Below are 26504 nucleotides of genomic sequence, written 5' to 3'. Positions count from 1 at the left end.
CAATTTTGACAAGGTGGGGGCTACCGTTTAGACAGCTCCCAGTTTGTTTTGTTCTAGCTCATTGTTCATTGTTGCATAAACGTAAATTTGTGTTGCACATTTCTGCACAAACGATTAAGACCATTTTCGACCAATTTGGACATGGTAGGGTGGCTGTCTAAATGGACGTTAAATTCACGTGCCGGACCGGGTCCGAGCTAAAAATTCCGGCCTGTGCAGATTTCTACCACACACTACCCCACAAGTCTGTAATCACAACTGTTTGAAACTATCAAGTAGAAAGTGCAGATTAACTCATAATCGTAATATATGGAAGAATCAGATTATTGGTCTATTTTCCTTCAGAGACACCGTAAAAGATTATAATTACCTAGATATGTTACACATCCAGCATTGCCCACTCTGTTAAACACAGGAGTTGACCATCCATTCTTTCTCCACTATTTGTATATTTATAGCTAAAAGGTTTGCTACGTAGAGTGTACACAAGCAACCCTAATAAAATGATTTGATACTTTCTTTCGTTAATTTTCATTCCTTCCAAAATGTTCTTGCCTGTAATTCTTCAATTCATTGAAATAAATATTGTCTGTGTTTTTGTTGTCCAAGTAAATTTGTGATAGACAACATCGTGCCCGTGGGTTTTCTCGGGGTACTTCCGTTTCCTCTCATTTTCTCATTCCACCAATTCTTCCATCATCATTCTCTTGCTTTATCATCGACTCCCTTAGCCTAAAGGGTATATCATGGGACGTTAAACAGAAAGATGATTCTTTAAGAAGTAGAATGGTTGTTTTACACATCAACTTTTACGCTTAGAAACATGTATTGTTTTCATTTTCTCGAAACCTACGCATGAGATTCTACACCTATGCATATAAATTATTCAGCTCGATAAATGTATCAATTAGTATATCTTATCTCTGGGCTTTTTTCCGTTAAAAGTTTAAAATATTGTAGAATTATATTAAGTTTATGTGAAATTGGTATTAAAAGATACTATTATGAAGCACATTATTGTAATACAACCAAGATCATATTACACTATATGGTTAATGAGGCATACGATGAAATTATAATTAATTCTTAAATCTTAATTTCGTTCATTAAAATATTGTCCAACGACATATATCAGGTGGAATAGCTATCCAGCTGAACTGATAACATGCTTCTGGTCAAATTCTAATATGCAGTTTTTGGGGAAATCGAAAGAAAACTAATTTTTCGGAGCAAAAATAATTTCATTTCATTTCATTTATTTGCCTGCTTCATTAGTTTACAAAGCATGAGAAATTCTCATGTAAACATTACAGTTGTCAGAAAGAAAAAAGAAATATATAATATTGTCAAGTACCAGAGGTATACATAATGCATCTTTCTAAAATACAAAACCACGTAATAGGATATATTAAGTATAAAAACATGACAATTTGCATCTAATTAGGTAACTGTTTGTACCACACCAGGCATGTACTCACGGGTAAGTATCTGTTACCAACTCTTCAGTTAATGAGTCATTTAAATATTCTTTAATTGTGTAATAGCACTTTTCAGTGAGTAGATTATATAAAGTCTTACCAAGAATGGAAACATTGGTCATATTTTTCAAGTACAGAGGAAGTTTATTATACAATCTGATACAATTCATGTACACGGTTTTGCTTATATTAGCATATTTTTGATGCATCACAAATATGTCACTACATTGTCTTGTATTATGGCTATGAACATTTTTGTTAAAGATAAAAAGATGCTTGTTTTTCGCAGTAAAAAGAATAGATTTATAGATGTATAAGCTGGGGAGTGTTAAAATTTTTGCTTCTATGAAAACCTTTTTACATGTCGATTTTGTGGGTAATCCAAAAATTATTCTAATCGCTTTCTTTTGCAATCGGAAGGTGCTTAAACTATTTTCAGCAGATCCCCAGTGTATTATACCGAAGTTAATTAATGCATTAAACTTGGCTTAGTAAAAGCTAAGAAGTGCTTCTCTCGGCACAGTACCTTGAAGTTTGTATAAGGTAAAACACACGCTACTTAGTTTCTTGTTTAAAGTGGAGATATGAGTAGACCATGGAAGATCATCACTTATGATTACACCTAAAAACTTTGTTATGCAAGAATATTGGAGTAAGTTAGAAAATATTTTTATTGTAGGTGATATACGCGGTTTTCCTGGAAAATAAAAATGTAAGTGAATCGATTTATCATTATTTATAATTAACCTATTTGCTGTTAACCATTTTACTAATTTGTCCGTAAAAATGTCAGATTTTCTCTCAACTTCTTCTATTGATTTTCCTGATATTATCATACTGATGTCATCAGCATATAGAATACATTTTGCTGGATGTATAAATTCTAACCAGTCATTTATATATATCAGGAAGTGAATAGGACCCAAAATGGAACCTTGAGGAACACCTCTGATTACAGTTGATAAAGACGAACAAGTTGTTTGAAACCCATCTGCAGCTAATTTTGATATTTGTACCGCTTGTTGCCTACTGGATAAATGAGAGAGAAGCCAGTTGTGAGCTACTCCTCTAATACCATAAGCATACAACTTGCTTAAAAGAATAGCATGATCAATTGTATCAAAAGATTTGGATAAGTTGATGAATAGGCCAACAACATATTTACTGTTTTTTAATTCAAGAGCTATATTGGACATGTAATCAAATAAGGCTCTTTCAATACTTTTCTTATTTTGGAAGCCATGTTGTGATGGTGATAGTAAGTTACATGACTCCAAAAAATTGCAGAGTCGTGACTTCATCACATATTCAAAAAATTTTGAAAACGTGGAAAGAATGGAGACTGGGGGAATAATTTCTTACATCATGCATACTCCCCTTTTTATGGAGAGGAATTACTTTTGCCACTTGTAACATTGATGGAAAATATCCTTTCTCAAGAGATAGGTGTACTAAATAACAAAGATGATTTACAATGAAAGGAAAACAAAATTTAATAACAATCACTGGAACTTCATCAAAATCTGAAGATCCCGAATTACACATCCTACTCAATATTTTCCATAACTCCTCTACTGTTGCTGGAATTTAAAAATCCTATGTGAATGCATTGGAAATTTCATCGAGTAGTCATAACTCTCTTGTATGGGGTCAGGTAATGGTACACTATCTAGAAAATAATCATTGAAGACATCTGCAATCCGCTTAGGTTCTTTAATAATTTCGTCCCCAACTTTAACATACTCAAAGTCGCACTTTTTGTTGTTTGTTCCACCATTTAAGATTTTCCACATAGTTTTTTAGCTTTATTAGTAGAATTAAGTATTGTGGAGCTATTTGATATTATTTTAGCTGTTTTAATTACTCTTTTGTATATTTTCCTGTACTTAAAAATATAATTTCGAAACCTGTGAGGAAGTGATATATTTATTTTGAGTAATCTATTGTATCTAAATAGGTTACTTTTAGAAATTTTAATGCCTTTAGTTAACCACGATTTAGTGGACGACGTCCGGATTTTACGAGTAACTTTTGGAAACGCCATATTGAAGTAATGTAAGAAAGTTTCAAAGAAGTATTTAAACTTACATTCGGGTTAGACGTATTATATATGCCATTCCAAGACTCGTGAGAAAGAAAGAAATTTAGATATTTCATATTATGACTGGAGAAAATTCTCTTTGTAACTGTGTATACTTTAGACTTAAGAACAGTGGTATTGTTTAAAGTGATTTTTAAAATAATCGCATCATGATCAGAGAAACCGGGATCAAATACTTTAAGGTTATAGGCAAATTGGTTTTTACTAATGATGAACTGATCTAGCGCACTTTTATTTTGACGTGTCGGTACATCCACTAGCGCTTGGAGATTGTACACATTCAGCAGATCTCGTAGATTGGATTTCTTTTTTTGCTTCCAGTATCCAATTTACATTAATATCACCACAGACGATCATTTTTCAATGTCTTTTCGTATGAAATCCAAAAGACTTTCCGAGTTTCTTTAAGAAAACAGTAAATATGCCGGATGGCGACCTATAAATGCATATAATACAAATGTAAACACTTGGTAATTTAATGGCTACAGCTTCAAGGTCAAATTCACAGGTGAATTTTGTAATATCTATTTCAGAAGCTTTTAGACTATTGCGAACAAAGATGCATACACCTCCACGTTCGTGTGAAACACGAGAGAATTTAGTGATAAGATTAAAGTTTTCAAAATTGACCTTCTTAATAAGTGTATCATTTAGCCAATGTTCACCAAGACAAATAACCTTACATTCTTTCATATCATCATCTAAAAACACATCAAAGTATTCGAGTTTATTCTGGATTCCTTGTACATTCTGATGAAAAATACTTATTGTATTAGCTATCTTGGGTTCGGATTTTTCATCTGGTGTGCTAAAAAAGTTACATTTTTTACGTTATTTTTTCGGCTGCAAACGATACTGTATTATCATTGCTAAGACCTGTACGGGGGAAAGTAAGGGGAATGGGATCCCTGTTCCTGTTCTGAGCCTTAATCACATTACTTAAATTTTCACATACATGACCCTTTCCTAGATTATTCAAATGTAAACCATGATGGGTGTGAAATTCTCGTGGAAGACTGCTTACATCTAATAACTGTACATTTTTAAATCGACTACAAACTTTACTAATGATGCTATTTGTTTTATGTACTTCTGAGTTAACACAAGAACTCTTCAATAGATCATGCCGATGTGGCAGATTAACTACTATTACATTTGTATGAGTAAAAGTGCTGAGTGTAGTCTTCAAAACACGGACAGCATCTTCAGACTCATTTTTGACACATCATTAGTGCCTCCTATAAGTACAACAGTATCAGTATCTGAGAATGATTTCTGGTCCACACATGAATTTACAACGTTATTTAGTTTTGCACCAGGCTTAACAATACCTACTATGTTCATATCATCACATTCGTGCATTAATCTGGAAGCAAGACGACGACCGTGACTATCCCCTACAATGAACACCTTCCCTTGCACTTTTTTACTCGCTTTACTGAAATTGAGTTTCCATTTTCAACACCAAAACATGACTTACTGCTTGAATCCTGTGACGGAAATCTTGGGTGATCCTGCTGGTTTAAACGATCTACACGTCGCACTTGAATAGGCCTATTTCCTAGGCTAACTTGCTTTACACTATCACACTGGCCACTTAACTCACTGAATCTGTTTTTGCTTCAATATTATAATCGTATTGTAGACCTGATACTTTATTACCCAGTAGTTTACCCTTAGTATTTGAGTTGCACACAGTTTCGTGTCTTTCTGCAGCTTTGATACTCCATTGGCAATTTGCTCTTGCACTTGCGTTGTGGATAGGGCTACAATGAATTTCGGAGGGCTAGTATTTCCACTATATTGTGATTTACAACTGGAAAAAGATGGTATCTTCGCGCTGTTATTAGGTTCACTAGTAGCATTTGGGACTTCAGCCGTAATCCTTACGATGTTGCTCCAGGTCTTTCTATTTTTCCTTGTACTAAACGATTCTTGACCCAATTGTTGAAATTCATCTTGGCGTTGCAGTTGCTGGATATCTTGTGCTAAGAGTTCGACAATTTTACGTAATGAATTTAGTTCCTCATGAAGATTTGAACCAACCTCAGCTGAAATTGATACCTCACTACTCGCTTTTTCACAAACCTTTGCACTCTTCAAAAACAAACCGCGTAACTCAATTTGAATCACTACGCACACGAGTATTCAGCGATTGGTGCAGGAGAAAATGCTTCGTCTGTTTCCCGCAATATTTCTGCTTCTGCACGTGCATGTAATCCTTCACTGGTAACCTTCCTGCCTGCATGGCCAGCGCGCGCTCTGCGTATTTGTCAGTGGGTGTAACTGTTTTCCTGTTAAATTTAAATTTTTGTGTAAGATGTCAATCCACATATAGAGATGTGCTTTTAATTGAAACTAAAATGTTCTTAGTGTGATTTAAAAATACAATAATTGCTGCTTAGGTTGAACAAGTGGAATTTCTTGGGGACTATTTTCTTATGGAAGAATAATGGTCATTTGGCTCATTGCAAGTGTTGCTCACTTCTGATTATATTTCGTTTTTTTTTTTTTTTTTTTTTGTGAAGAATTGTAGTCAGACTGTTTAGTCAGTTTCAGAGAACTGGGATGCAAATGTTCATTATGTTAACCAAAGGAAAAACTGAGCCCTTGTGCTAAATTTCTATTTAATATATTAAATGCATTATACTTCAGATAATTGGAGAGCCTTTCATTGTATATAAAAAGTTGTAGGCCTATTATTTTAAAGATAAGTAAGAAATAAAGATAAAAGCAATTTCACCGATTCGAAGTAGCGTAACGTCTGATGCTAATTCTGTATGTTATAATCAGGGGTAAAAGTGGATCTGAAAAGGTAGGGGTACGGTAGCAAGCGGCATGACGTCACGCTGTTCCCCCGCCTATCCTTGCCCATTTTAATTTCTTAAGAACTGGGGGACGTCGTACATATTTTTCCGAGGTCGGGGATGGCGTTCTTCCTCGTTCTCCCACTTTTACCCCTGGTTATAATTCGCATATCGATTAAAAGAAACGATCGGGTTTAACTCTTAACATACCAAGCGGGGTCCTCTAGGAACCCCAGAGGGCGATATTTGGTGATACTCCTGCAACTATAATAATCAATTTATTCTGGATGTTTATGTGTGTACTGCATCCGTTTGGAATATACTATCTATTACATAATTATATCAACGATGCGTTCGTTAAAAAAATACAAAAAATAAAAACACACTTGAAAATGTAAAAGCTCCATTGTTAAATTTGTATTTCAGATTTACGAACACAAAAGTATAAAATTGTACGAAAAACTGAATATTGCTCAAGTAAACATAATATTTGATGTCAACAATGCTCATTTAACTTAGGTATGCTTTTAGACACCCAAAAAATAATAATTTTGAGTTGCAATACTATGTTGAGAAATTAAAATAATACTTGGGGTCCGCAGAAGACCCCAACTTGGTAAACAACGTTGACGAGTTAGGCTTGGTACGTTAAGGGTTACATGAACATTTAAGAATCGCAAGAATGATTGTCCGTTCTCAGGAGTAACTAAATATCTGAAAAAATCTTCAAGGGATACTAAAATTGTAATCTATTCAATAATTAATATCTTTCTTTTTTTTTAAAAAAAAAAAATGAACAATTACTTGATCCACATGTTCTCTTGGCTCTACTTGAGAGTCACGTAGTGATCCGAAACTCAGTTTTGAAATGGATGGGGGTAAAAGAGCACATGTTTTAGTACATCTGCTAGTCAAGCTAATAACTATAGTAAGACAACAAAGACTAGAGAACATAGTAAGATCCAATAGCTCTGATTCTAATTTTCCATGTTATCCCTTGACGCTATGGGCAGGCTAAATAAAATTTAGTAGTGATAGATTGAATATTTTGAACCATTAATGCGAACTCCCTGATATACAGAGGACGAAGATTTATGGTCAACCACAATTAGCCATGATTTGACGTCCGCAGGACTTTTTCAAGGAGGTAAAATACTGATTCCACGGGGGGGGGGGGACAAAAGACCGACACACAAACTCAGTCGCGAATACACAATATTTTGATACACGAGGGCACATAATACATCAAGTAAAACAACAGTTATTTACGCCCGCATGCTTATTAACTACAGTAAATAATCTATAATATCAGATACTATAATATTTAATATGAATATATTAAGTGTTATAACATTTAAGTAAGCAAATTAGTATGTCTTGACATGCACTTCCAAAAACCTTTTAAAACCCAGGGAGGCAACATCCCCTTTGCCCCTTCCCCGCTGCGGGCAGCCATGCTTCCTAGTGTTCTTTGTCTATATTTATATGCTGCTTCAAAGATTCAGGAGAGAGAAAATGTATCTTGGTAATCTATCAGAAGTCCATGCCATTTCATTTTCAATCTCTTGGTCTTCGGTTTGTTTCTTAATTTGTTAGCTCGAGGTTTTCTATAAACTTTTTAGTCTGTTAGTTGGCAACATTTACACACTGCCGTCTGCGTTGTTTACAAGAGCTGCAAAGCTTCGTGAAAAAACGTGTAAGTTGATTGTCATTTGTTTTTTCACAGCTACTACACGACATGCAAGACCAGCTTAAAATATTGGAATTTTTGTCAACTGCACTGCACTTGACAAAATGAAAGAACTCCTTGCATCTTTCACATTTTATGCCGTTTTTCAATACTCTTTTACATTTACCACATTTAGTATTAACTGTAAAATTACCTGACATATGGGGCCCATTTATACTGTCCAACACAATGTCCGCCACCTTGAATCGTTCGTCGTCATTTGTTGTGGGAAATAACTGACATTTTTTTTATTTTGCTGGAAGCAGTTGTTATTTATTTGTGTACTATATAAAATACAAACCTTCGGGTGTAGTCAAAATTCCATCTGAGTTAATTTTACTTGTAGAGGAAAATTGTGAAATAATATACGCAAAATTCATTTTCCTTATATGGAACAAGGAGGAATTGCCAGGAGAGTAAAATGAATCAAATATTATTTCAATTCACAAGAAAGGAGACAGCTGATTGTAATAATTATCGAGGCATTTCTCTTCTGTCAACATCCTATATAATACTCTCAAACATTCTATTAGCAAGATTAATCCCATACATAGATAAAATGATTGGAGATTATCAGTGTGGATTTAAGCGAAATCCATCAACTTTCGACAAAACCTCGAAAAGAAATAGGAATACAATATTTTTCTATTATTTATTGCTTTTAGAAATTCTTACTACTGGGTTAAGAGGGAAACATTGTACAACATACAGAATTTGGAATAACAAACAAGCTAGTTAGGTTAATTAAAATCTGTTCAAATGAATCCCGAAGGAAAGTCCGAGTAGCTTGTCCACAAGCTTTCACTCGAAAATGGCCTGAAACAAGGAGATGAGTTGTTGCCATTATTATTCAATTTTGTTCTGGAGTATGGCATAAAGAAAATCAAGAACAGCCACCAGGGCTTAGTGCTGAATGGTATTCACAGGTTATGGCGTATTCTGATGATGTAAATATAACAGGGAATGCTAGGAGAGCAACAGAAAGCAATACAGAGGTTTTATTAAATACTTGCATGGACATGGGTTTCGAAATAAATGCACAGAAACCACATACAAATTTGTAAGGATCATTATACTGCAAATTATTGATGCTGGAAATATAAAATAATACTTGCGACAAAGTGGAGACTCAAATATCTAGAATCAATATTAATAAACCCAAAGCAAATTCACAAAGAAAGTAAATGTTGCCTAAAAGCAGGCAATTCCTGTTATTATTCAGTTCAAAATTTTTTGTCGTCGAAAATTCTGTCGAGGAATTTAAAGCTTAAATAAAGCGATAATAATACACGTTGTGCTGTATGGTAGTGAAACATGGTGCTTACTTTGAGAGAAGAGCGCAGATTGAAAATATTTGAGAATAGAATCCATAGAAGAATATTCGTACCCGAGAGAAACACGAATGAGGAATAGCGAAAACTTCATAACGAGAAATTGCATAATTTATACCGTTTACCAAACACTGTTAGGGTCATCAAGGCTAGGAGACTCAGGTGGGTAAGTCATATAGCCAAAATTGAAAAAGTAGGAACGATTTCAAAGTTTAAACTGGAATTTCAATCGTAAAACGACCATTAGGAAGACGTAGGCGTAGATGAGAGGACGATATTGAGATGAATCTCGCAGAAACAGGAATACAAAGTAGAAATTGGATCCAGTTGGCTAAGGATAGAAGTCAGTGGAGAGCTTTTGTGAACGCGTAAATACAGTGCTTGCCAGCAGATTAAGCGGGTGGATGTGCTTTAGTAAGTTTTGCGCACATTCATATAAAAATATCTTTTTTTAAAAAAAAAAAAAACTTTGTGTATATCCGTATGATAAGTTCTTGCTACACCTATGATTGTAAGAGAATACCGTGATCACTAATTTCCAGATTATTGTCAAAAGGTTAAAATTATCGTATTTTTTCACCCAATCAGAGAAAAAAAACAGCCACGAAACGTTTTTTTCCCTACAAAAATTATTTTTTTCTTTTTATCAGTTATAAGAGAAATTTCACGTAGCTCTTCAAAAACAATTTGTTTTTATTTTGAATTTTTTCAGCTTTTAGTCATAAATTTTAGAAATGTACATATAGAAATATATGTATTGATACTTTCAAGGTGTAGTAGAATCAAGCTTCAAAACAACTACATCGAACACTTTAGTAAAAACCAGAAGTGATAGAAAAAATATGAAGACTTTCGCTTTAGATAATTCTGAAAATATCGCACCATATAAACCAAACATCTTCATATGGTGTGCATGTTCCATTGCTGGTTGTTTTTTTTTTGTTATACGCTAACAACATACTCGTATATAGAATTATAAGAACAACATTTAAATATATACATTTGTCTCTCACACAACAGCAGAAGGTTTCAAAGGTTGTTACATACTTTAAATGCGTATGAAGTTCAAACACTATTTTATTCAGTTCGTGGAAACTCATTCTATGGCTCTTTGTTTTCTCTTTATTGGACATGCCTCTTTATTTTCCACAGATAGTATCACGAAGACAAACAAAAGTGGAAACGTCACACTGCGGGTTAACAAAAAAGGCATTGATTAGGCCTTTATACCAATTTTACTGTACAAACACTGATAGAACCATAACAAAGTAACTTCTCTCTCTTTTAGCCAAGTCTATTTTTATAAGCAAATCTAGACTAATTAAACGCAGAAATTGGATTCCTAGAAGCTTTGTAAGAAGAAAAAATGTGAATTATGTTATCATATACTCGACTTTTGTTGGAAAAATGCTTAAAAAAATAGTGTTTTGTTCTTTCATAGCACGTATTGTAATAAAAACATTTTAAAACATATTCAGAGTTATAGATAATAGAATGGTACACGGTTGCGTGACATTTTCATATAGATAAAACTGACATTTGAGTAATACATTTATTACATTTAAAGAAACTGGATGTTTCAGAAAGGAAATGACGTTATCAATTCTGAAATATATTTATCTATATTTCTAAAGTAATCTGTAGTTTTCTTTCAAAAGAGGTACTGAAGTGTTCATCAATAATAGCTCATGATTTTAACACAAAGTTACAAAGGAACTGTTTTAGCACACAGTTACAAAGGAGCTGTTTTAGCACAAAGTTACAAAGGAAATTAATCTGCGTATGAGTTTGGCAATTTTAAATTTCTGTCCACAATATGATAAAAAATAAAATTAAGTTATACATATGTCTGAAAAGTATACAATTACGCAGAAGTACAAGAGTGACGACAAACTTAAAAGACTTGATAAAGCAATTTATAAAATTACTACGAAACAATGTATGTATGCTATTACACGTATATACGTAAATGTATTTATGAAGAGTCAGACTGTCATAATAGATACTGGAAGTACAGACTGTACTTGAAGGAATATTGGAATTGTAAGTAGTGAATTTGGCTGAAAGTAAGTAGTCTAAATTACATAGTTATATACTGGGTCACGGTGGCTCAGCGCTTATCTCTGGCTCGTTTGGTCCCTGGTTCGTACCCCGGCCAAGTAAGTTTGTGGTGGACAACATCGTGTCCGTGGGTTTTCTCGGAGAACTCCAGTTTCCTCCCACACTATCATACCACCAATACTTCCATTATGATTCACTAGTCATAACCATCCGGTTTTCTTAGCCTAAAGGGCATAATCATGAGACGTTAAATTGAAATACATACTTATATACTAATAAATAGTGTGTATAATAACGAGTTACGTCGAGCCCTAGTTACATTGATGAAGAATCTTGTCCCTTTCTCTATCAAAATCCAAAATTTCACAACTCCTTTGTTGAAAGACATAACATACGCCCTTTTTGCTTACATATGGTTGAAACAGTAACTCTAAAAACATTGTCTCGTATTAATGGAAAGCTGTTTCATCACCCTCCCGCATGTTAGATGTGGTGCATTTAAAAAGAAAAAAAAGTATTGCACTTGACGAAATAGAATTCAGTCGTTTAAGTGGTCTTCGTTCGGGTATGTATTTGAAAATTATCCCCATAACGAGGTAGGAATAAATAATTTTACAAGACGAAATCATTGTAAAAAGGAAGGAGAGTGTGAACCAAACATGACATTCAGAGCGTCTTATTTTCGTATTAACATTGTCACGTGCACACAACTTGAAGTAATTTGGTTTGTATAGCGTGATATTTTCTCAATTAATATTGAAACCGAAATTAGTACTAGATTTCTACCATCTCCAATTTTATTAGAGAGATTAGAGTGCAGATGGAATACAGTATATTCGTGGTATGCTTAACTCATTGCTAGAAATTATTTTTCACTATCTACAACTATTACTGCTTTTAGTTTATAGCGATCAATGTTAAAATCGGAAGTATTTGGTTTCTAGCACTAGAGGCTAGGGATGGCCAGACGGATCCGGATCTCGGATATCCGGATTCTATAAGATCCGGATCCGGATCCGAAATTTCGGATCTTGGATCCGGATATCTGGTTCCTGGATCCAGATCCGAAGTTTCGGATCTTGGATCCGGATCCGGAATTTCGGATCTTGGATCCGGATCCGAAGTTTTGGATATTGGATCCGGAATTTCGAAGTTCAGATTCGGACTCCTGTTTTGAACATTTTAGGCCTTAGATTAAGACCCAGAACTAAAATATCCATATGTATAAAATTTACTAGGTGAATTTTATCTAACTCAGTGGGAAGACAATTCAATTTAAATGACAAAAGATTACATCAAAATCTCATTTTCACATTTTTCGGGATTGGACCACTGTTGCGCACACCCCATCCATCATTTAGTCTTTAGTATATCTTTAAACGTACTACAAGTATGCCACTTTCATCTCAAGTCAGTAGTTGTATAGATCTGCCTTTTGTTATACTATATTAATCAAGTTAGGATTAAAATTCGATTGTTTGTGAGACCTATGATAATATTTTCAGAATGAGTTAAAACGTTGAAAAACTGCATAGTAATGCTGCATATTTTCTTTGTCCCACATTGGAAATTAATGTAGTGTATCTTATACAGTCGGCTCTTATGATTATTCCAATGATCTGAACTCCTGCAGTATTACGCTAAAATCATGAATGTCTTTGAATTTTCATCATTTCTATTTTTTATTACGAGCAAAATAAATATCATAAGCGGTATTTTACGTAATACATATATACGCAGATCAGTCAGTTGATTGCTTAAAGTTTATAGCAACGCTATTACGTCTCTAAGACACTGGCGGCCTTAGAACAAAATCCATGGCTTTCCTATAAAATCTTAAATCTCTCTATATAAAAAGGGCAAAGTCCTGAGTGAGTGAGTGACAGATCATCGTACAGGCCAAATCGCTTAAGCTACAAATTTGAAATTTGGACAGTTTATAGGCTTTGTGACGTAGGATACCACTAAGGAAGGACTTTGGGAAATTCGACGAGGAAGGGGGAAAATGGGGTGGAAAATATTGATGATTCTTGACGTTAGATACTTCAAATTTGGTATTTGGGTTTCTCATTGAAAATAATTTGATACTTGTTTAAGTGTTTTTTGATATTTAAATTAGAAGGGGCAGAGAAGATGTAGAAAGTAAAAGAAGGGGTAGTAATTGCAATTATTGCAATCAGTATAATAATATGCCTATATCTCGGAAACTTAAAGGGTTAGAAACATGGAATTTGATATTTGGACTTTTCACTTAAAATAATTAGATACGTATTTCAACGTTTTTTTGATATGTGGCCCAGAAGGGAAGAAAAAGGGCGAGTGGGGATTACAATTATTTTATTAATATGTTCAATCCTTTGAGGTTAGAGACTAGAAATTTGGTATTTATATTTCTCATTGAAAATAATTTGACATGTCTTTCAGTGTTTTTTGACGTTATAGTAAAAAGGAAACGAAAAGAGATGGAAAAGAAAGAGGGTGGGGATTATAATTATTATAATAACATGTCGATATCTGCGAACCTCTGAAGGTTAGGAGCATAGAATTTGGTATTTGGACTTTTCATTTGAAATAATTAGGTATGTACTTCAGCGTTTTTTGTGTGTCTTAGAAGGGAAGAAAATTGGCGGGGAGAAAAGACTTTTATATCTCAGAATCCTGGAATGTTAGAGAAATGAAACTTGTTATTTGAACAAAAATTCGTTATGAAATGAAATCCTTGAGTTTTACGTCCCATGCTTATCCCGGTTAGGCTAAAGGAGACGGTGATTATAAGAAATAAATGAAATGGTTGAATGAAGAAAGTGAGAGGAAACGGGAAAACCCCGAGAAAACCCACGAGCACGGTGTTTGTCCACCACAAAGTCCACACGGCGCGAGCTGGGATTGAACCAGGGACCCCAAGCACCGAAGGTGAACGCTCTACCACTGAGCCACCGCGCCCCCTTAAAAATTCGTTATGTTTGCAGGCATATGATGTGCGAGGCCGTAGACCGAGCAAATGTGTGGGCTGGGGGAAAGCCCCCATGTACTCGCACTGAAATTCGGTATATCTCGGGATACCGGAATGTTATTACATACAACTTGATATTTGAACTGAGATTCGGTATGGTTGTAGGTTTACGAGGTACGAGGTCATAGGCCGATCAAATGAGATATCAGAGGGTCTAAGGGCAAATCCCCAGACATTTCTTTTTAAATTTATTATGATTAGAGGCTTTTGTGGTGCGAGGCCCTAGTAACGGGGGTCTAGTGGCGAAGCCCCCAACTAGCCGAGGTCTATTAAGTATATAAATGTATTTGCGTAATGACTGGAAATTGCATATATGCCTGTGGACAAAATTGCATAAGTAGCCACGAGAAATGACAATCCTTTAAAATGAAAATTTTAAAAAGCCACCAAAATGTACTCTTGAATGAGTTGTATATTATGTTTACGCAGGGGCGAATCCAGAACGGACTCCTGGAGGGGGCGGATGGATTCTTAGGGGGCGGTTGGGGATGCTAGCAGTGAAAAATTACTTAGATGATCTGAAATTGCCACAAATTACTACTAAAGTACACTGTTAATGGTGGCGCTGGGTAGGGGCGAACGACTTTTCGCCCTCCCCCTGGATCCGCCTATGTGTTTACATGAATGGTATAGCTCCTTATACAACCTATGCAGAGTTAATAGCAGTGGATTACTAATTACAAAGATACGTGTTACTGCTCGAGGCTCCATATGGTATTTTGTATACATTAATACATTGATTTTGATGCCTTAATTGCCATTTAGAACTTTATTTCTATTACAATTCTTAATTTTATCTGAGTGGTACGGTCACAGAGAAACGTATTTTTAAAGAAAGAAAAAAAGTTTATCAAGAGCAAGAAAAGGAAGTTGCTTCTTAATTTGATTTGATCTATATTTTATGGTCTGTTCTATTAGCAATGGCCTAGCCCATCACGACTAGGAAATGACCTCATTCAGTGACAACAACAACTAGAAAGAATTAGGAAAGTAAGCAGCCTGAGCCTAATGAAGAAGCTTGTGCTTGAGACTGTTTCATCCCAGCATTTGACTAGTGTTACAGAAAACAAAGGACAAATTTTTCCACTAGAATCAAATCTGACAATGAGATTGCTCTCACCAAAGTCGACAGTTTTACTCAATCAAATTTGGAGCAATTGTGACATATTAAGGCACGAAAACCAAATTCAACAGAATGAAGAGAACTCAAGGCTGTCACACGATCACATACCAAAAGTGTCTTAAAATCTTATTTTAAGCATAGGAATGAAAATCACTTTGTCAATAATTTCGAAAATTTTGCTTATTCGGAACACCCTAATTTTCTGACACAGGGTTTCGGATCCGGATCCAAGATCCGTTTTTCGGATCCGGATCCAAGATCCGAAATTTCGGATCCGGATCCAAGACCCGTTTTTCGGATCCGGATCCAGTGTCCGGATATCCGGATACCGGATATCCGGACCCAAGTGAATCCGGATATCCGGATCTGGCCATCCCTAGATGATACCTACTCTTAGGGTAAAGACATACCGATGAGAACTCGCGATCGAGGTTTAAGTCGCGGTCGCTACCTCAATGTCTAGGAAAGAGGTCCTCACTGTACGTTCTCAGTTTGAGGAACAATATTACTGTGACGTGTGTGAAATTATTGCACAAAAACCACTGCAAAACGACATTTTGAAATTGAAAGCACCAAACAGTTTATAAATAGGAATGGACACGAGACGAGACATGAAAAATGCCAAAGTCTTGTCTCTTGTTTCGCAGAAAATATTCCGTTTTTCAGCACTCAGGCAAGAAATCATTTCCCACTAAAATAAAAAAAAGACATGTCTTTAGGCTTCGAGGTGAAAGGGGTATTAATTTCTGCAAATGAAGTTACATCACTGCAGATACATTATTCGACATTTCCTCCCTATCGATGTGTGCGTCTTCACAGGTATTGCTTTACCTTGTAACAGTAACGAATGTAGAAGAAACCCTTCTTTATTAATCTCGGAATTGGGGAAGGGGGGCATGGAGTTTTTAAGTATAGATATAATTAACAGTGTTTTTTTTTTCTTTAGAAATTCCAGCCCGAAAGCCTCCTCCATTTAACCGCCACTGCCTTATATAATAATAAGCTACAGTATGATTATCATATAAATATGAATAACTTATCTGACATTAACATTTCAGTTGCTATTTTTATTCCATTCTCTATTTAAAACGTGCCTATTATAATGTTTGTGTTTCTTATCCCATATTGCTGGAACATTCCTAACTGGTTCTGTTAATATGTCTTTTATAATCAAATTTAATAGTGCAGCAAAACCTCTCGAGCATAGGCACACACTATCCTCTGCAGATGAAATTTTAAACAAATTAATACTTTATTCCGTGCAGCGCTTCAAGGAGAATCAATGAGAACACGAGCCACAACGATGCTTCCGCTGAACATCGATGTAAAAACAAACTCGGTTGTTTATCATCGCGACCACTAATTCACCCTCACGGTCGACCTGAAGGTCGCGATGTAGCGTACATCTTTGGCATGCGCTTACTCATTTGAATCCATGGGTTTGTGCGACCGCGACTTAAACCTCGACCTCGATCGCGAGGTATCTTCGGCATGTTCTTACCCTTAGAGTACTAAATAGATTCCAAGACTGACCGCTTCTCGCCATCTTTTATTGTTATTGTAACCGAAAGTTGTATTGAGTTTCTATATCACTTCCGGTTTTAATGGAGAGTTAAGGATGGATATATAACCATGTCTTACTGAGTTACAGGAAACTTGTTTTTTAGATATCTATTACTGCTCCTACTTTATTGTGTTAACTAACGTTAACATCGTTTATCATATCTTTGAAATATTAAAAACTTTTATTGCAGCTTTGAAATATTAAAAACTTTGGTTCATAATTGTACTGTAATTCAAGGTACTTTCAAGACATACAAACAGAATTTATTTTAAAAGATATAGGAAGTAGCAAATAGAAAACAAATTCAAGATAGTCTATAAGGATGTATGACGTACTAGTTGTTTATGAATTTCATGTCAGTGAACGTGTTTAAGAATTTCATATAAATACTTCCCAAAAATGTCAGTAGATAGAAGGAAAGGACTATTTACTAAGAAACATATTACAGTACTCACTTCGAAGAAGACTATACAGAACTTTCGAGAAATGAGAATTTCACAGCTTCGAACTATTCATGTAAGTTTACTTTTTGTTTTAATTGAATTTGTCTTGTAAATGAGAATTTATTTTGTACACTTCTCATGGAGGTCTCTTGACAGGCCCATCTACACTTAGTTCTTCATCTTTGACATTTTATAAAGGAAAATAAACTGTCAAATTAATACTCACAAACAGCAGTCTTAAAAGTACACATAATACATATTCTTGTGAATATGTCTGCTGTAAATGTGTTATCTATTGTTTAATCAAGAAAGATTTATAATGTAATAAATACATATTGATGGGAATTTCATTCTTTGACAATTAGCCTTAGTTTGCAGTAAATATGAAAAGATACTACCACTATAAATACCACACATGAAAATCTAGAGTTTAAGATTAATTATTCAATCTCTCCTGTACTGAGATCATTTTATATTGAGAACCATATTTTCACTAATGAACACACTATGGTGATTTTATGTTAAAACTGGAAATCGTTGATTTTCACCATTGCTGTTGCACGTACCAATGCACTCAACGAACTCAGTTCCTAAATTTTGACTCTTTACATTCCGGACACAACTGACGCTGATCCTTTAAGTATTTCTTGAGAATTATTGTCTCCCTGACGGACTTACACACCCACAGACAGAGAGGGTAAATATGTAAGGGAGTTTTAGTAAACCAAGCTCCTTAAAAATTATCACAACAGACTACCTACTCGAGAACTATCAATCACGACCAGAACAATATGGAAAGTGTTATAGTGATCGCTACGACTCGTGAAGCCTGGGCTATACACGAAACACAGAACTATTTTCCCTCACGTGTGATGCATCGGAAGTATTCGGAATGAATCGTGAAGCTGCCTTCCGAACGCTTACTTGGGAAAAGTGAAACAGCGGAGAAAACATAGCAAACGAGCGACAAAAAGAATACAAAAGGTGCAGTTAAAGAACTATAACACGAACACCAACAATTATTCAAATTAAACGGTAACAATAATACAGTAATAGCAAAAATATAAAACAACGACAGCTAAATTACAACAGAACAAAACTTAGCGGTAATTCGATAACACTGCGCTCTCAGATGTATTCCTACAACGCGAGAGATGACGCTGACAAAATTTCTTGAGTGGGGGTTAATGACCGGGACACACTCTCGCGTTCTCTTGGATGATGAAATTAGTAAATCATATTCTGATGTATGTACAATTTCACCATTGAGTTCTCTCATGGCTATGTAGCTAGGATACGCGCGTTTGGTGTAAAAAAAAACCGGGTTCAATTCCAGGCTGGAGCTCATGGGTTGCGAATCACACATTAAGCTAGATCCACACCTTATGTAACCTTGCAGCTGAAAGGAACACTAAATTCAACTAAAATCAAAGATGAAGCAGATCAAATAATGTTGTCATTCACATACAATAACAAGCAACTGTTGTTAAGAATAATTCTTTGTAATGTTGTTTCTAGCTATGTATCAGCATTTCACCTCATTGGGAAATGTAATGTACTGCATAACGTAAATATCTGGGAAACGTAGAATTCATACTAAATATTTGAACAGCAAACCTTCTCCTAAACTTTTGTTTTTTAGTTAATAAACAATAAGTATGTTTATGAGACGTTGTTTCATAAGACATGCCTATCTTTTAGGTATATTAGTAATGGTTCCTCTTTCATCTGCAGCAGTTATTTTTGATTGGCGAATGTATTGTATGACGTTCCTTCAGAAAAGGTAAAGAAAAGAAGGGGAGAAGATGACGAAGTAGAATAGAATACATAAGAATTTGCAGCGTGCTTTTAATGTTAGATCCGCAAGCGATGTACGTTTCCGCAAAATCATCGTTGTTCTAGCAATGTTTTCCAAAACCATTGGCTCTATCCACGTCAGTTTTTTGTCTGCTCTTTGTTCTCTCTTTATGGTTTTGTGAAAATAGGAGCAGAAACTGAGGTAATACAAATGCTCCAGTTTTCTGCTGAAGATCTGCAGCATGAATGAAATAATATGTATTATTCGTTAATAAAGGAAGATGTGGTCCAACATTTTCTACGAGAGGTCTTCACATTTTAAAATTAACTTCTTGCATACCTCCGGATCAGCCGTTAAGCTCCTGCGTCCTGAGTGGTCCCCGTCATATTAATCCAATCCACCCATGAACAAAACCGAAGATAAGACTTGGGCGAAGCAGCGTAAGAACCAGAAAAAGGTTTCAACTCTTAAACTCTTTAAAACGCAAACAATTAGAAATTCCCCAAAAATGTTTTGGTTTGCTTTCATGGTTGAAATACATCTTTCTCGCCATAATTTTGTAGTTTCTAAAGGATTCTTTTTTGTATATTAGATACCAAATACAGGATGTTTATTTCCAAGCAACATTGCTCTAAAATAGTTAATCTTGTTTTGCTCCTGTGTAGCATTAACTTAGTATGGTATTCGGAATATTTCTCACAAGGGAACATCTTATATTGATAGTAGCGTCGCCCAATCAAACAATGTGCAATCCATAGAGGAGTGAAGAAAATTGAGAAATCCAAAGTTTTACGGGCCGACACTCAGAAACACAGGAGATACAGAGGAAAGAAGAATCTAGAATCATGTGAAGATATCAATGCAGAAGGTACACTGTCACAGAAAGAACTTCAAAATGATTGAAGTAATCAAAATGACATTTACACAACAATATAGTAAGAAACATTATACCGACGAACATGCTCAATAACATCATACGTAATGCAGTGTTGCCAACTGAGCACAAAATGAAGTTTTGTTAAATGGCACGGAATACAAATTATAACATGATAAAATCTAATTAAGAGTAGGACAAAGGACGAAGAACAGTGTAGAAGCAGATTTGCCCAAGTAGAAAATCAGAATAGTATCAAACACAACACACAAAACTAAAATGATGCATACTCTTGGATTGACTATTGATTAGCAGGCTCACTTTTCTGATACACGTAATATTGTATCACCTCACACATTATTGGCAGTCAATTTTTCAGTGTTGCTGTTGATAAAGAGCTAAGCAGTATGTTGGTACTGTATGTACTCTTCTACATCCGAGATTCATATAGGCCTATCTTCAAATGTTAGCAACACTGTATATCTTGACTTAACAGGTATGGTTCTACTCATAATTAGATTTTCTATATGTTCTAATTTGTGTTCCGTACCATTTAAGAAAACTTCATTTTGTACTCAGTTGGCAACACTGCATTACATATGATGTTGACAAAAATTTTTAAAAAATCTTTGAGTTTTACGTCCCACTAGTCAGCTAGGCTAAAGGAGACGGTGATGATGGAAAATAAATAAAATGGTGGAATGAAGAAAGTGGGAGGAAACGGGAGAACCCCGAGGAAACCTACGCACACGGTGTTTGACCACCACAAAGTTAACTTGGCAATATATGATGTTATTGAGCATGTCTGTGGCTACAATGTTAACTTACTATACTGTTGTGTAAATGTCATTTTGATTACTTCAATCATTTTGAAGTTCTTTCTGAGTCTGTATCTTTTGCATTGCTATCTTCACATGATTCTAGATCCTTCTTTCCTCTGTATCTCCTGTGTTTTGGGGTGTCGGCCCGTAAAACTTTGAATTTCACACTTTTCTTCACTCCTCTATCGATTAAACATTGTTTGAAAAGCAAGATGTTCTCTTGTCAGAAGGACAAACTAGCAGCAGTTCCGTTGAAATATATTCCTATAAATTAAGAAATCACAAATAAAGCAAACTTTCGCGGTATTCGGGAAATAATCTTTCTATTGACTTTCACTGTGTCCTGTTCATGAAGATTACAACTATCTAAAAAATAATAGTTTACAAATGAAGATTACAACTATCCAAAAAGTGATTTACAAATGAAAATTATAACTAGCTAAAATGTTATTTACAAATGAAGATTACAACTATCTAAAAACAAGGTAATTTACAAATGAATATTAGAACTATCTAAAACGTTATTTACAAATGAAAATTACAACTATCTAGAAAAATGATTCACGAATAAAGATTACAACAATTTAAAACAAGTGATTTACAAATATAGATTACATATATCTAAAAAAAAATATTTACAAACGAAGATTACAACTAGCTAAAAAGTGATTTACAACACGTAAATAAATAAAAAAAGTAATTTACAAATGAAGATTACAACTATCTAGAAAAATGATTCATAAATAAAGATTAAAACTATTTAAAACAAGTGATTTACAAATAAGGGTTACAACTATTTAGAATGTTATTTGCAAGTGAGAATTACAACTATCTAAAAAGTGATTTACAAATGAAGATTACAACTATCTAAAAGTGATTTACAAATGAAGATTACAACTATCTAGAAAAGTGAATTACAAATAAAGATTATAACTATCTAAAAAAAAATATTTACTAATCACATATATGAATGTTATACGAAAGCAATAATGCCAATTAAACGATCCGTGAAGTTATAATTCGTGCATATAAACATTGGTATATAACGCAATTTAAAAGGGTTGTTGCTAGTGAGGAACTTGGCCAAACAAAAGATTAAACTCTGCCTTGAAGAATCTACCCTACTATTTGCAAAACGAAAAGTTTAAATTTTTAATAATTTGAAAAATGCATAATGGCTTTCATCCAATAATAGGAAAAGAGTCTAACTGATCAAAAAATCTCAGACGCTCCCTAAATATTCTATCGTTCCTAAGAGACACCACCATTTTAAAAAACGAGTACGCCCCCTAAGGGCCGTTAACGCCCACGTTGAGAACCGGCGGTCTGTTTTATGCTCCTGAGAGTGTGGATGCGAAAGGAAAGAAATGTGTTTTGTTATATGAATGTCTATTAATTTTGTCACGTCAAAGGAACAAGAAGCAATACGTAACTAATGTGGTTCCTGAGGTGAAAAATTAAAAAAAAAAAAAAAAAGAAATTCTTAACGAGCATTGTTTCTCAAGCACCTGACAGCATGCGAACAGTGCAATGCTCTCATCTTTTAATATTCGATTTGTCTCCACAGCAGTTAGAGCCTTCTTTTTTTTCAACTTTTATTTTTTTTTTAAATTTCAGTTGGTGAGAGAGCTTAGCAGTGAAGAGTTAACCCTTCACTATTATTACAGAAGGACCTTTGCTTAATGAGTATGTCCCGAGTTCTGAAACCACAATTTACAAGAGCCTTCATTTGCTGACAAAAAAAAGAACATTTACCTTTAGCACTTAATATAGACGAAGGAATCATTTCACTCCTTTCTCTGTCTCTCCTGTCTCTGACTACACTGTTTTGCATGTGAATTGGTAAGTCTCGTTTATTGACTCTCTCGTTCGCTGAATTACTACGCAAGCCACTATAAATCCAGTAGCTTGTCTTGAAGCAAGGATTCGTCATATAATCATGAAAGAGGAGTTGATGCCATACAGTTGCGTTACTACTCGTGATGTTGATGCCGATTACAACATGCACTGGAAAATTGAAACGTAGGTGGTTTCGTAATAATATTACTAAAATGATTGAGATGATGATTAAGATGTGCACTCAAATGAAAGACGATAATAATTGCTATATCAAAAGAAGGTAAAGCGATGCTTGCCCGTTCGAGACAGGCTGTGGAATCCACCATATTGGCGTAAAATAAAATATTTTGCCGGTAAACGATGATCACTTACTTCTGAGAATTGAAAGAATCTTACCTGCCGTCCAACAATATTCTAAAGGGTGCCAACAATGTTCTAGAGAGACTGGCCCTCTAGCCTGATTGTCCGCGGGCATAATGGAAGTAAGACTTCAAATTTTCTCGACATTTGCAAGTACAGGGTGTGACAGAGTTAGCCTTATACTCTTGTAGTCTTTATCTCCTAGATTTGTCCAGGTTCCCACTTTACAGTGGATGAGCAAACTCCTGAATAAGTTTGGATCGAGAGTAGAACCTCCTTACCGGGACCAAACTCGTGTCTTCCAATTGTAGTTATAATCCTTACTGACTCGTTAGGGTGTACAGTATGTCTTTTTGACTATGTTACAGTTCTCAGAACTGTGGATTTAGAACAATCGACAAGTAACGGTGCGATTTAACTCCCTAATGAAGCCCCCTGCACTATTTAAGGAATATGATCCATAATAACTTTCATAACAAAATAATTCTTGGATCAGTATGGCATATATTTCTTGACAATACAATCATTGCAATCATGCTGCATTCACAAAGTTCTTCATTGACTTCTATTTTTAGCGAACTGGATCAAGTTTCTACTTTGTATTTATATTTTTGCAAGATCCATCTTAATATTGCCCTCGCATCAGCGCCTAGGTCTTCCTAATGCTTGTTTTCCGATTAGATTTCCAGTTAAAACTTTAAAATCGTTTCTACTTTCTTTCACTATCTACACGATCTCCCAACTTGAGATTCCTATACTTCATTATCCTAATAATGCTTGGTAAAAGGTATAATTGTGCAGTTCGTCATTATAAAGTGTTTGCCATTACCCATTCCTATACCTCCTCGTTCCGAATATTCTCCTCAGGATTTTATTCTCAAATGCTTTCTGTCTGCTTTCTTCCCTCAAAGTAAGTTACTATGTTTCGCAACTATACAGCACAACAGGTATGATTATACTTTTATATAATTTAAGCTTCAAATTCCTCGACAGAATGCGTGAAGACAATGAATTTTGAGCTGAATAAAAACAAATTCCGCGCTTTCAATCGAGATTTAATTTCTTCGTGTATATGGTTTAGGTCTGTTAATATTGATCACAGATATTTGAAAGTATCTACTTTGTGGAAATTATTATTTGATGTATTGATGTATCCATAATTTGCAGTATTACAATCTCGGCTAATTTCCATGTATTTAGTTGTCTCTGCATTTACTTCTAAATACATAGCTCTGCAAGCGTTTAATAAAATTTCTGCATATTTTCGTAATGTTCTCCTATCATCCTTTATTATATTTACGTCAACATACATCGCAATCTGGTGAATATCATTCACCTCTAGGCCCTGGTTACTATCTTTGATTTTCCTTATAGTGTACTCCAGGATAAAGCTGAATAATAATGGTAACAACGCATCTCCTTCTTTTAGATCATTCTTGACGTGAAAGCTAGTGGATTAATGTTTTCTTATTTAGACTTTACTTTGAGATTCATTTAAAGATATAATTCTGGCTTGCTCTTTTGGTATTACAAAATATCTAAGAATGTACAATGTTTCGTTCCTAACTGAGTCGTAGGTCTTTCTAAAATTAATAAATAATCGTTTATTAATTTTAGAAAGGCCTACGACTCGGTTAGGAGGGAAACATTGCACAACATTCATCAAAATAAATTATAATTGCTGTACTGGGATATTGTATTCCCATTTGTTTTCGAGTATTTGTCAATGGTAAATATTTGGTTTATAGTTGATCGATGATGCCTAAGTCCACACTAACAAACTCCAATAACTTCATCTGCATACGGAGTCAATCTTGCTAACAGAATGTTTAAGAAGCTTTTATAGGACGTCGACAGAAGAGAAATGCCTCGATAATTGAATCGCTTTCTGTTAAAAGGGCGTTAGTAACATTTTTCACAATTTTAACTTTTTTTAAAAGAAATAATTATTTTAGAGGTAGATGTAACAATTTGTGTTAAAAATGACTTGTGTTTCTTCAAACGTGTTATAAATATGACATTTTTCTTTTCTTCATATACCAAACAGTCTCGTAAAACACAGTTTTTGTCATTTCCCGACAATTTTTTTTATTGTACGCACGCCTTTTTTAGCAGAAAGCGATTCAATTATTACAATCAGTTTTGTCGGCTATCTTGTGAATTGAAACAATGACTTATTTTTTCCATTCTTGTGGCAATTTCTCCTAGTTCCAGATAAGGAAAATGAGTTTGTGCATTTTGATTTACACTTCTTCCCCTCCAGCTGAAATTAACTTAGCCAGATTTTCGTCTACAGCCGGAGATGTATGTTTCTTTAATTTTATATTCCTGTATCACATTCTAAAATTTAAATTGTCATATAGTAAATGTTTCGCAAACGCACTTGATTGTATATACATGAAAACAGAAGATATACATACACTACTATTATCATATGGTAGTAAATCTACTAACGAATGAAGTGGCTTATGTTCTTGTATCGATAAGTATTAATTGAAGGCTGTGAGGCAAGAACGTGGTAACCCACAATTTTACTATTTTCAGAAATTAGAGGTTTTCTGCTGTAGAATTCATTTTCAAAGTTGTAAAACTGATTTTTCAGATAAGACTATACATGAAGGATTGAACAGGCAAGATTAAAAGAAGCGGTATGCGTTGCTTTCTATCGGGTAGTGCTAAACTTGGCAATTGCAAAGTTGTGGGTTACCATGTTCTTGCCTTACACTCTTCAATTGACAAATGTTTAAGAAGTATTTAAGAAGAAACACAAGAAAATTATGTTTCCTCGGTCATTAAAGTGAAAACAGTGATGTGTTAATAAACATTTTTTCTCAATTCTATGAAACACATAATTTGCAAAATACTTTTTAATGATTGATTTTTATACGTATTTAGTTATCATAATTAATACCCATTACTATCACCCTCATAAGTACTCATACAATGACTTACTTTGTAAGTCGAGAATTCTATGCATTACGATTTGTCTTATCTTTCTCGTCGTAGATTTAGAACTGAACTGTGTGTACTATTTGTCAGTTACCATTTTCGCCTTTATCACTGTTATGACCTTAATAATAATAATATAATATTGATAAAATTTGTAGTATGGTCCTTCAAGTACGTTGATCTGGGGTGGCAGCCAACTGTACAGATTCATCT

General features: G+C 34.6%; 1 protein-coding gene across 1 annotated transcript in view; it reads right to left on the bottom strand.

Annotated features, from left to right (window-relative positions):
• Positions 1 to 26504, bottom strand: part of Dh44 (corticotropin-releasing diuretic hormone 44) — a 715870-nt gene that overhangs the window by 395978 nt on the left and 293388 nt on the right. The gene's annotated exons all lie outside the window — the stretch shown is intronic.

The sequence above is a fragment of the Thermobia domestica genome, chromosome 8 (assembly GCF_964235325.1).
Source record: "Thermobia domestica chromosome 8, izTheDome1.hap1.1, whole genome shotgun sequence".
Taxonomy (NCBI): Eukaryota; Metazoa; Arthropoda; class Insecta; order Zygentoma; family Lepismatidae; genus Thermobia; species Thermobia domestica.
The sequence above is the reverse complement of the archived record's forward strand: the minus strand, read 5'-3'. Positions and strand labels throughout refer to the sequence as shown.